Source organism: Mus pahari, chromosome 4 (genome assembly GCF_900095145.1).
Source record: "Mus pahari chromosome 4, PAHARI_EIJ_v1.1, whole genome shotgun sequence".
Classification (NCBI taxonomy): domain Eukaryota; kingdom Metazoa; phylum Chordata; class Mammalia; order Rodentia; family Muridae; genus Mus; species Mus pahari.
This window is the reverse complement of record NC_034593.1, coordinates 13,156,860-13,170,326: the sequence shown is the minus strand read 5'-3', so window position 1 is coordinate 13,170,326 and position 13,467 is coordinate 13,156,860. Positions and strand designations below refer to the sequence as shown.

General features: G+C 38.8%; 1 pseudogene; it reads right to left on the bottom strand.

Annotated features, from left to right (window-relative positions):
- Positions 1 to 7,196: 7,196 nt before the first annotated feature.
- Positions 7,197 to 8,578, bottom strand: LOC110320217 (annotated as a pseudogene).
- Positions 8,579 to 13,467: the final 4,889 nt, after the last annotated feature.

The window sequence follows — 13,467 nt, the reverse complement described above, 5'->3', positions numbered from 1 at the left end:
GGTATAGGGAACTTTCGGCATAGCATTTGAAATGTAAATAAAGAAAATAATAAAAAAAATAAATTAAAAATAATAAAAATAAATCTTTATAAAAAGATAAAAAACATTATATCCAGCTACTTCACTGAATCTGTTTATTAAGTTTAGGTGTTTTCTGGTGCAATATTTAGGGTCACTTATATTTATAATCATATCATCTGCAAATAGTGGTATTTTGACTTTTTTCTTTCCAGTTTGTATCATCTTGATATGATTTTGTTGTATAATTTTTCTAGCTAAGACTTTGAGTACTATATTGAATAATTAAGGAGAAAGTGGACAGCCTTGTGTAGTCCCTGATCCTAGTGGGATTGCTTCTAGCTTCTCTCCATTTAGTTTAATGTTGGCTACTGGTTTGCTGTATAATGCTTTTATTTTTTTAGGTAAGGGCTTTGAATTCCTTATCTTTCCATGACTTTTATTATGAATGGGTGTTGGATTTTGTCAAATGCTTTCTCAGCATCTAATGAGATGATCATTTGCTTTTTATCTTTGAGTTTGTTTATATAGTAGATTATGTTGATGGATTTCCATATATTAAACCATCCCTGCATCCCTGGGATGAAGCCTACTTGGTCATGATTAATGCTCATTTTCATTCGGTTAGCCAGAATTTCATTGATGTTCTTTCATTTGGTTAGCCAGACTTTTATTGAATATTTTTGCATCGATATTCATAAGGGATATTGGTCCGAAGTTCACTCTCTTTGTTGGACCTTTATGTGGTTTAGGTATCAGCGTAATTGTGGCTCCATAGAGTGAATCGGGTAGAGGACCTTCTGTTTCTATTTTGTGGAATAGTTTGAGGACAGTTGGAATTAGGTCTTCTTTGAAGGTCTGATAGAACTCTGCACTAAACCCATCTGGTACTGAGCTTTTTTGGTTGGGAGACTATCACTGACTACTGCTAATTCTTTAGGTGATGTAGGACAGTTTAGATCATTAATCTGATCCTGATTTGACTTTGGTACCTGGTTTCTCTCTAGTAAATTGTCCATTTCATCTAGGTTTTCCAGTTTTGTTGAGTATAGCCTTTTGTAGTATGATCTGATGATGCTTTGGATTTCCTCAGGTTCTGTTGTTATGTCTCCCTTTTGGTTTCCAATTTTGTTCATTAGGATACTGTCCCTGTGCCCTTTAGTTTGTCTGGTTAAGTGTTTATCCATCTTGTTGATTTTCTCAAAGAACCAGCTCTTAGTTTGGTTGATTCTTTGAATAGTTCTTTTTGTTTCCACTTGGTTGATTTCAGCCCTGAGTTTGATTATTTAGTACCTTCTACTCCTCTTGGGTGAATTTGCTTCCATTTGTTCTAGAGCTTTTAGGTGTGCTGTCAAGCTGCTAGTGGATGCTCTCTCTACTTTCTTTTTGGCAGCACTCAGAGCTATGAGGTTTCCTCTTAGGACTGCTTTCATTGTATCCCATAAGTTTGGGTATATTGTGGCTTTATTTTCATTAAACTCTAAAAAGTCTTTAATTCCTTTCTTTACTTCTTCCTTGAATAAAGTTTCATTCAGTAGAGTGTTGTTGAGCTTCCAAGTGAATTTTGGCTTTCTAGTATTTATGTTGTTATTGAAGATCAGCCTTAGTCAGTGGTAATCTGATAGGATGCATGGGATAATTTCAGTATTTTTGTATCTGTTGAAGCCNGTTTTGTGACCAATTATATGGTCAGTTTTGGAGAAGGTACCATGAGGTGCTGAGAAGAAATATGTCCTTTTGTTTTAGGGTTAATTGTTCTGTAGACATCTGTCAAATCCATTTGTTTCATAACTTCTCATAGTTTCACTGTGTCTTTGTTTAGTTTCTGTTTGCAGGATCTCGCCATTGATGAGAGTAGGGTATTAAAGTCTCCCACTATTACTGTGTGCAGTGTAATGTGTGCTTTGAGCTTTACTAAAGTTTCTGTAATGAATGTGGCTGCCCTCGCATATGGAGGATAGATATTTAGAATTGAGAGGTCATCTTGGTAGATTTTACCTTTGATGTGTATGGAGTGCCCCTCCTTGTCTTTTTTAATAACTTTGGGTTGGAAGTCAATTTTATTTGATATTAGAATGGCTAGTCCTGCTTATTTCTTCAGACCATTTGCTTAGAAAATTGTTTTCCAGCCTTTTACTCTGAGGTAGAGTCTGTCTTTGTCCCTGAGGTGGGTTTCCTGTAAGCAGCAAAATGTTGGGTTCTGTTTGTGTAGCCAGTCTGTTAGTTTACATCCTTTTATTGGGGAATTGAGTCCAATGATGCTAAGAGAAATCAAAGAAAAGTAATTGTTGCTTCCTGTCATTTTTGTTTTTAAAGTTGTAATTCTGTTCTTGTAGCTGTCTTCTTTTAGTTTTGCTGAGGGATTACTTTCTTGCTTTTTCTAGGGCGTAGTTTCTATCTTAGTGTTTGTGTGTTCTCTTTATTATCCTTCACAGGGCTGGATTCATGGAAAGATATTGTGTGAATTTGGTTTTGTCATGGAATACTTTGGTTTCTCCATCTATGGTAATAGAGANTTTTGCTGGGTATAGTAGCCTGGGCTGTCATTTGTGTTCTCTTAGTGTCTGCATAACATCTGTCCAGGATCTTCTGGCTTTCACTGACTCTGGTGAGAAATCTGGAGTAATTCTAATAGGCCTGCCTTTATATGTTACTTGACCTTTTTCTCTTACTGCTTTTAATACTCTGTCTTTATTTAGTGCATTCATTGTTCTGATTATTATGTGAATTGTGAGTTAGGGGGTCAGGATTAGTGGGTTAGCAATGAGGTTAGAAAGGGAAGTCCAGCGAAATCCACAGGAAATGAGGACATGGCAGGTAGGGAAAACTACAACAGGTATTCTGTTGCAGAGCTGGGAGTAAGACTCCCAAATCATTGCTTTTACTCATCACATACTTCCTGTTAATCCAGGGCCACTGCTACCATGAAATCAGACAAACTAACTGCAGATCTTCACTCCTCCTTTAGCTTTTTAGTTCCAAAGTTCCCAGTCTTATCCCTATGTAGTAGAATACTTGATGGTTTCTCTTTCCTTCTCTCAGTGAGTCTGGGTCTAAAAGATTATAAAGAGAGATGAAAATTTGCTGTAATTCTACTTGGTTTCATGGCAGAATGGGCCTCTGCAATAGCAAGAGGTGCCTGTTGGAGTTGGGAGCTGTTTATCTAGCCTGCTTATCTTGTGTATTCCCAAGGAATGAAAATATTTTTTTATAATATGAGTAAAACAAACAATTACTAAAACAGCTCCAAAACTGATAGAACTGTCAAAAATTGTGAGATTCTGTATGTGATTCAGATTTTTTCTTTTGAAATGTCATTTCTATATACTTCAAAAAGATTATTAAGAAATATAATTTGAAAAAAGTATCTTTTAAATGTTATCAGTATTTTTCAATACACACAAATAAATTCAATGACAGATTATCACACAATAAATGAAATAGAAATTAATACCTAAATTAACAGAGGAGTATACTGTGAATAATGTGTGTACCCTGGAGTAAGGAACAAAATAAAGATAAATTTTCCCAATAGCATCTATTGATCAATTTTCAGTAAATTTTTATTTTGAGTAAAATTTTAACCACAATGGAACAAAATGTGGCAAACCAAGTTTTAAATTAATAGACAAACACAAACAGAAAAATTGATTTCTCATTTGATAATATATGCCTAAATTAAGTACCTTGCTTTACAACTTGAAAAGAGTTACACCAAAGAACAAATATTGAATGATTACATTGATGCAAAGGAGGATCTCTGACACTGAAATAAACAAAAAACAAAAAAACAAAATGAGACAAATGATATGAAAACTGAGTAAATCTCAAGGTCAAATTTGTGTTGTAATGCAGTGGAAATAGGATAAGTATTCTCAAGTGAATGCCTGTATCAACAAAATTTTTATTATGATCTTCTTTTCAATACATTCACTGTTACATTTTAAATGATCTGTCAGTCTATACATGAAAGTAAAAACAGTTTATCTTTTTGAATTTAACATTACCAATCTTCAGTTGTCTATATGAATAGTTCTTTTAAAAAAAAACCTTTATTCTTGGAGAAGACACAAGATGAAGTATACTAAAATGGAATTTTCTATTCTTCAAAATAAAAGAAAAAAGAAAATACAAAGCTCAAATCTAAACACTTATGGAAATGTATTTTCAAACTACAGGATGAGGAATATAAAATATAAGAAGAGGGAGGGTTAGGGAGAAAGTTGGGGCTGGGCAATGGCAGGGGTAAGGAGAAAGTGACGGAAGAGTAAGAATGTATAAAAACTTTGTAAGGACTAACTAGAAAGCTAATTTCCATATGTCCTATTTTTTTCCCTGAACATCCTGTAGGCAGGACACATTTTGGATCTAATGTTTTCTTGTTGGGTGGCTGTCCTTATCCCTCCACTGGGTGTACTGCCTGGAGACAGAAAAGGGCCACTTCAGAATTCATGTCAAATACTGCCAGGAGTCTCAGCTAGAGTCTCCCCCATAGACAATCTATGATTTCTAATACTTCCTGAAGATTGTCCCCCACAACTTCTGATTTCCATTCTCTCTCACCTGCTCTCCCTACACCTGTTCTTCCCTGCTTTCCTCCCCATTCCTTCTCCTACTCAGGTCCCTCCTCCAATCCATCTCCAATATCTAATTTATTTTCCCTTCTGAGAAAGATTCAACCATCCTTGCTATTTGTCTTCTTTGGATTTGTAGATTATAGTGTGGTTATCCTGTTCCTTATGGCTAATATTCACTTATAATTGAGTACATACCATGCATCTCATTTTGGGTCTGGGTTACCTTATTTGAGATGATATTTTCTAGTTCCATCCACCCATCTAGTTCATCCTACAAATTCATGATATCTTTGGTTTTAATATCTCAATAATATTCCACTGTGTAAATGAATCACATTTTCTTTATTCATTCTTCAGTTGAAAGACATCTAGGCTTTTTCCCAGTTTCTGGCTATTACAAATAGCAAAGGGTAGAAACAGAGGGAATAGCCAATGAATGACAGGTTGGAATTGAGACCTATCACTTGGGCAAGAACCAATCTGTGACACTACTAATGATACACAGCTATGCTTGCAGACAGGATTATAGCATAATTATCCTCAGAGAGGCTGCATTCAGCAACCAAAGAAAAAGATGCAGAGACCCATAGCAAAACATCAGATAGAACTCAGAGTCTTATGAACAGATTGAGGAACCTGAAGAGGACAACCAAAAATGTCAACCAACCTGGACATTTGTGGGCCTCCAGAGACTGAACCACCAACCAAAGAAAAAGCCTGTAGCAACTATGTTACTTGTTGGTCCCCCAACAACTGGAATGGGGGTATCCCTGAATCTGTTGCCTGCTTGGCTGTGGATCTTGTGCTTCTAGCTAGATTGCCTTGTCTCAGTGGGAAAGTAAGGACCTAGTCTTGCAGTGACTTGATGTGCCAGAGGTGGTTATTTGGGAGGGTAGTGGAGAAGGGATCTCAAGAGTGGGATCCCTATTCTCAAATGAGGAGGGGTGGTAGGAATACAGGATGATCTGCATGAGAGGTACCGGGACCAGACTGGGGAGTTGATTTTGGGATGTAAAGTAAATAAATAAACAAAACTTTAATACAAGCTAATTTCAAAAGAGAGCCTGCAAACAGAAACAGAAGGGTTCAAATGAAATCATCTTGCATGGATGGAAAACGCAGCCCCCAGAAGACCAGGGTAATCACTAGAAAATCATACTGCAAGGCCATGGAAGCCTACAAAGGCTATTGATGTTGCCAGTGATTACACACCATAATGGCATGCTTAGTCCCACGGGATGTATATACTACATACACACAATTGGTATAGGACACTGAGGAAACAGTTTCCAACCTGCTGGCTTGGAGACCTCTACCCCACTGGCTAGCTTTGACAGTATCAGCGTGAGAGGAAGTGTGCTAGGCGACAATGAACATTAATAGTTTTACCCAGATCTGGCCTCTGTATGCCATACCAATCTTGCAGGCATGATAGACCTACTAGTACAATAGTGGAATGACTATGCAGTGTGGTGGTTTGAATACTTATGTACAAGGAGGGCACTGTTAGGAGGTGTAACCTTGTTGGAGGAAATGTATTATTGTATAGGTGGGCGTTGAGGCCTCTGATGACTAGGCTCTTCCCAGGGAGGAAGAAAACCTCCTTATTTTCCCTTGAAAAGTTTCCTCTAGACTGCCTCTGGAAGAATATGTAGAACTCTCAACTCCTCTAGCACCATGTCTGCATGGATACTGCCATGCTTCCTGCCATGGTGATAATGGACTGAAATTCTGGAATTGTAAGCCAGCATCAATTAAAAGTTTATCTTTATATGAGTTGGATTGGTCATGGTGTCTCTTTTGAGCAGTGAAACCCTAAGACAAGAGTTGTTACCAGAGACTGGGGTGCTGCTGTGATAGACCTGACCATGCTTTTTTTTTGGGGGGGGGGGGGTAGGATTAAGGAATAAGGTATTTAGGATTAGGAAAACAGTGTAACATTTTAAGTGGGGACTAACAATCCAAACTAGTAAATGCATGGAAAACAACTATATTGATGATTCTAACTGTGGAGGCTTGGCTTAGAGGTTTCAGAGAAGAATTTTATTATATTGTCTAGAGATCATTATTGTGATAATCTGGTGAAGAATGTAGCTATTTTTTGCCTTTAGTTGAAGAGTCTGCCTGAGGCTAAGGTGAAGACATTTAGAATAATAACATTGGGAAAAGAAATGCCAAAACCTAGTTTAGAATTTTCTTGTGGTTTGCCTTTTTTTTTTTTAGATTTATTAAATTTATTTTCAAAATCACAAAATATTTACTACAAGAGAGCATTACATTCTGCACACTGCTCTGAACAAATGCCAGGAACATGTGGATAATTACTTTCCTCACTGTCCCTTTCCCCCAGTGTTACTGTGACCACAAAGCAAGGTGTTCTCAATAATTACACGGGGAGGGGGAAATTTCTCCCCTCAATATTGTTTGTAAAGAACTAAAACATTACATCTCATGAACAGCAAAGATTTCACTACACCTTAAATGCAGAACACAAAGTAGAGGAATGCTGACTTTTTAAACAGAAGCAGTTAAGAAAAAAGATATAAAACTCCTTCAGTTCTTTACTAGTCTTAGAAAATTTTTCATGAATACTGCTTCATGCTATAAAAAAGAAGAAAATAACTTCCAATAGATTCTTTCAACATCTGCATACTGCTTCACACTGTTCTTCAGCAAATGTTGTGTGTTCTGTATATGGTACTATACTGTAATGGTAATGATCCAATCTTCCTTCCAAAGGTTCATCAATTTTGATCAATGTTCCAGACTCATCATGAATGTGCTTAATCTGCTGATCACCTTTGCCAATGATATATCTCGCCAAATCTTTTGGAGTAGTCATTTGTGTAGTAATAATAGGTCTACCAAGATCATGGTATGAGCCACAACTTCCTGAATAGGAACAATCATATCCAGAACTGCCCTGTGGTTCATAAACTGTTTGCCATTATGATGGGCTCCATGTGCCAACTGCAGAGTCCTACAGCACTGAACCCACCCATGCCATCATAGCAGTCTCCAGCCTTTCCTCTTTTGTCCTAAGCCATTATATCTCTTTCTCTTGGTGATAGTGGTGGAGGAAGAGGAAGATTCCAGGCTCTACCCTGGCCACCTTCACTAAGAGAAGGAAAAGGAAGTCCTCTACAGGGGTTTATATAATCATGATCTCTTCTAGAAGGAGGCATGGGATACCCACACTGACCAGGAGGCACTCTGTCAAAAACACTTCTTCCACACATGAGAAATTTCACAGGACATCCTCAGAGGTCATTAAACAGCATTGTAAAACTCCCACAATCATAGATTTCATCATGAAAGTTGGAATCACAAGGTTGTACATGTCCTTTGATGGGAAAATCAGATATAAGGTCATGGATGATCTTTATGCATTCTACAATTCTATCAGGTTTTCCTCCAATAAGAACAAATCTGTCAGTAGAATGAGGATCACACTTCTGGAAAAGCTTGATTGTTGTCTGAGTGTTCTCTCAAAGTTCTATGATTTTAATACCTTTAACTCCAATAATTTCTCCTGCTAGACTTTGATGAACCAACAGTCTCAACTCACAGTCAAAGTCACTTCCTTTATTGTAATTCAAGCAGTCCACAGCATCAGATTCCAGCAGTAGCTGGCTGATTGCAGTGGGTGATGGCAACTACAAGCCCTCTTCCAAGGTAGAGATGATTTTTTTCAGAATTTTTCCAATTGTCCCAATATCAACACTGATACTCAGTACGCACTCAGGGCCATTGCTGTCTGACACTGAAACACTGGCATTGTAGTCTATAAAGAAAGCTTTAACATTCTTGCCTCCTTTTGCAATCAATGCTCTAGCATTCTTGTTCTGAAGCAAAATTTGCAATTCAAACCCCTCATCACTATTTCCAGATCTTTTAAAGGCTTGTTCCTCTTCCATATCTTTTGCTGGGCATTTAACAAATTAATCATTGGTTTTGGAGTTGGGGAAGTTTTCTGTCTCCATTTTCTTGAATTAAATGAATCCAAATGCAACAGTCTGCTGTTGCCTCTATGGTGTCACCCCTGTGTTTCACTATTATGAAAACTGTCTTGATTAAGAATAGCAAGCTTAGAAAGGAAAAAATTTTAAAATGTATGGTTTTAATAATCAAGGAAGTACAATAGAGCTAAATACTATGTTCAAGGTTATTAAATGAAATTAAGGTAATAGGACCTAGGAGAAAATCCTATCCAGCTAAGCTCACTGTTTATGTGCTTGAAGTTGAACAAGGGATAGTCATATCATGTTGGGTGCTATTATTACCTGGTTATTGTTTTTCATTTGGACCTTTAATTTGGAATTAACTACAATCCAGAAATGGAGGGCATACTGATAATCTAGGTCTTGAGGCATAGTGGCTAAGAAAAGTTTAGACATAGGCATGGTTGTACACTTCTTTACTCACTGGAGACCAAGGTAAGCAGATCTTTGAATTCAAGGCCGGTCTGAACAGAGCATGTTCCAAGAAAAAAAAAAAGATTAGGTTCAGGAGTGGTGGTACATAGCTTTAATCCCAGAATGCAGAAGACAAGAGACATGCAGATCTTTGAGATCAAAGTCACTCTAAAAACAAGGTCCAGAAGATCCAAGTTTAGGAAGTGTCTTAGTTAGGGTTTTACTGCTGTGAACAGACACCATGACCAAGGCAAGTCTTATAAAAAACAACATTTAATTGGGGCTGGCTTATAGGTTCAGAGGTTCAGACTATTATCCTCAAGGCTCGAGCATGGCAGTATCCAGGCAGGCATGGCTCAGGCAGAGATGAGAGTTCTATGTCTTCATCTAAAGGCAGCTAGGGGAAGACTGACTTCCAGGCAACTAGGGTGAGGATCTTATGCCCACAACCAGAGTGACACACCTACTCCAACCAGGTCACACCTATTCCAACAAGGCCATACCTCCAAATGGTGCCACTTCCTGGACCAAGAATACACAAACAATCACATTCCATTCCCTGACCTCCATAGACTTATTGAAACCCATGAGTATATGGGGGTGGGGTGGGGGACATAATTAAACATAGCATAATGCAAAATGCATTTAGTCTAACTTTCAAAATCCTCATAGTCGATAGCAGTCTTAACAATTTTAAAAGTCCAAAGTTCAAGGTCTCTTCTGAGATTCATCCAATCACTTANCTGTAATCCNCAAAGAAAGACAGGAAACCAGCTGGGCAAACTCCAAACTCTGCATCTCCATGGCTGATGTTAAAGCAGTTTCCAGATCTCCACTCCTTTTTCATCTTTGTTGACTGCAGCAAACTGCTTTCTCCTGGGCTGGTTCCACTCCCTGTTAGTAGTTTTCCTCAGCATGTATCCCATGGCTCTGGCATCTTTGACATCTTTGAGTCTCCAAGGCAATTTCAATGTTACAGCTTCTTGTTTCAGTGTCTGGGATTCCACTTGATCTTTTGGGCTCCCCATAAGGGATGGCATCACTTCTCTATCTCTGCCCTCTGCTGTACAACTTAGGTTGATCCACTCCACTATAGTTTCTGTTCTTGGTGATCATCCATGGCACTGACATCTCCAATACACTGGGGTGTTCCACTCCAACTANGCTTCACCAATAGCCTCTCATAGGCTCTCTTAAGGGTGCCAAGCCTCAAATCCTTTGCATGACCCCTTCAGTCCTGGGCCATCAACTACACCTGAGGTTGCTCCTTCACCAATGGCTTTCCATGGTCTCTCACAGTTCCAAGCCTCAGCTGCTCTTCATAACCCCTTTATGCTTTCAAAACCAGTACCACCTTAGTGACTCTTTCCCATTACCAAGTACAGCTGCAGGGAGAGGTACAACCTTGGCTATCTCTGGAACACAGCTTCTTTGTGCACGCAGAAAACAATTCCCAGAAGATTTCGCTTCAGTGATGCTGGTCTCTTCTTAATCATTACTAATTTCTTAGCTCCAGCTAACCAGCGTCAATTGTCCCAGTAGTTCCTTCCGTTCTTAACTCTAGAGCCAGAGCCACATGGCTGAAGCTGCCGAGTTCTGTTGCTTGCACTAACTAGAATATGCCTCCCTTGTATTATTACATTGCCACTGGCTTTCTGTTTTCTAACCTTGGCTGTCCTGGATCTTGCTCTGTAGATTGACCTTGAAGGCAGAGATCAGCATGCCTGTCTCCTGGGATTAAAGGTGTGNNCCACCATGCCTGGATCTAAATTTAGCTGGGTAGGATCTTGCCCCAAGTTCCCACTCCCTTAATCTGTTATCTCATAGAACACAAGATGTTGCTCCATTTCACTTCCTGGTACCCCTTTAATACTCGAACCATATTATATTTTATATTTTTCCTTTCTAAGCTTGCTATGCTTGTTCAAACACTTCATAAGACTTATCCAGAGAACAAAGTCTCTGCTGGGCTTTTTTGAAACTTCCTTTGTCAATGCAATTAATCTGAGTCTCTTCACCTTAGCCTCAGGCAGACTTTTCAGACAAGGGCAAAAANTAGNNACATTCTTCACCAAAATACCACAAAAACAGTCTTTATGCCACCTTCTGAAATTCTTCTCCTTTGAAATCTCTTGGTCCAATTCAACACAGTTCAAATCACTCCCAGCAACAAAGTCTTCCATATTCCTACTAGGATGAACAATTGAGCCCCATTTAAAGCATTCTACTGTGTTCCAAATCCATAGTCCCCAAATCCACATTCTTTCAATAAAAGCATGGTCAGGCCTATTACAGCAATACTCTAGTCCCTGGTACCAACGTCTTTCTTAGTTAGGGTTTTACTGCTGTGAACCGACACCATGACCAAGGCAAACCTTATAAAAAACAACATTTAATTGGGGCCGACTTACAGGTTCAGAAGTTCAGACCATTATCATCAAGGCTCGAGCATGGCAGTATCCAGGCAGACATGGCTCAGGCAGAGTTGAGAGTTCTGTCTTCATCTAAAGGCAGCGAGGGGAAGACTGACTTCCAGGCAACTAGGGCGAGGATCTTATGCCCACAACCAGAGTGACACACCTACTCCAACCAGATCACACCTATTCCAACAAGGCCATACCTCCAGATGGTGCCACTCCCTGGTCCAAGAATGTACAAACCATCACAGGAAATAAATGAAAACAGAAAGTTAATGAAGTTGTAATAGAACAAGGTCACATGTTCTAGCCCCAGCTACTAGCAGAACTTGGATCCTCCATGTGGCTCTTGATTTAGAATCAAGTATAGAAAACCTTACTTAGACAAATGATGTGTGTTAGCTGAACCTAAGAAATTAGGGATAATTGAGAGACTAGCATCACTGAGATGGAATCACCTAGCAAGTATTTTTTGAGAGCACAAAGAAGCTGTGTTCCAGAGATTGACCTCCAGTGGTAGTGGGTCTTAGTTATGTTTAAGAATCATCCAGATAGTACTGTTTTTGAAGGCATAAAGGGGTCATGGAGTGCAGCTGAGAGTTGGGACTATTAGTGGCCATGAAAAACATTGGTGAAGGTACAGACTCAGTTGCAGTTGGCATCCCTGGTCTGAAGAGCTCATACAAAGAAGTTGAGACTTGGCACCTATGAGAGGCTATCGGTGAAAGAGAGTTGCATCTGAAGTCCCAGTATATTGGAGATACCAGTACCATGGGATGACTACCAAGAAGAGCAGCAGCAGTGGAGTAGAATTAATCAGAGCCTAGAGTGCTACAGAGGCAGAGCTGGAGTACTGACCAAGCCTTTTGGAGAAGCCCAGAAGATCATGTATGGATGCCAGACATTGAAATAAGAAGCTGTGAATTTGAAGTTGCCTTGTCATCTTAAAGATGTAAGAGATGCCAGAACCATGGAATACCTGTGGAAGAAAGCTGGTAACAGGGGTTGAAACTAGCCCAAAAGAAAGAATTGTGTTTCAATCAAATATGTTTAAAGGAGTTGGACATCAAACATGGAGGTGCAGAATATGGAGTTTTCTCAGCTGATTTTGGTCTTCCTTTCGTCTAGTATTTCTGCCCTACAACATTTTGGAATGGTAACGTAGATCCTGTGATGTTGGAAATATGTTATCTGATTTTTATTTTGATTTAATTTTGGATAACAGTTAAGAGATTGCATGAATCTCAGAAGAGACTTTGAACTATGCATTTTTATATTGCTGAAACTGTCATAGACTCTTGGGACTTAGGAAGTTGAGCTAAATATATTTTGCATTATGTTATGACTAGGTATGGTTCACATAGACTTATGTGTTTAAACCAGCCTATGGTGGCCAGGGAGTATGGTGGTTTGAGTGCTTAGTATAAGAAGTGGTACTATTAGGAGAACTTATTGGAGAAGTTATTCTTGTTGTTGGGGGGAGTATTTCATTGTATAGATATGCTTTGAAGTCACCTATCCACCCAGTTAGGAGGAAAGCCTCTTTCTGGATGTCATGGATCAGAATGTAGAAATTTAAGCATCTCTAGCACTGTGCCTGCCTGCAATCTGTCATACATCTCATCTTGATGATAATGGACTGAACATGTAGAATTATAACAAGCCACAATTAAATGTTTAGGTTTATGGTCATGACTTTCTACATAGCAATGGAACCCTAAGACATGCACTATCTGACTAGTTTCTCATTAGATTTAAAGCCTATATCATAGGAGGAAATTTTTTTGCCCCATAGTATACTGCTGGTAAACATTTTATGTCTAGCAGGTCATAAGCCCTGAAGTGGAATATGTTTTTGTTCCACCAGTTGTACAAGGAGATAAGAATGGATCAGCATTTTCAACAAATGGTGCTGGCACAACTGGCAGTTATCATGTAGAAAAATGAGAATTGATCCATTCTTATCTCCTTGTACAAAGCTCAAGTCTAAGTGGATCAAAGACCTCCACATAAAACCAGAGACACTGAAATTGATAGAGG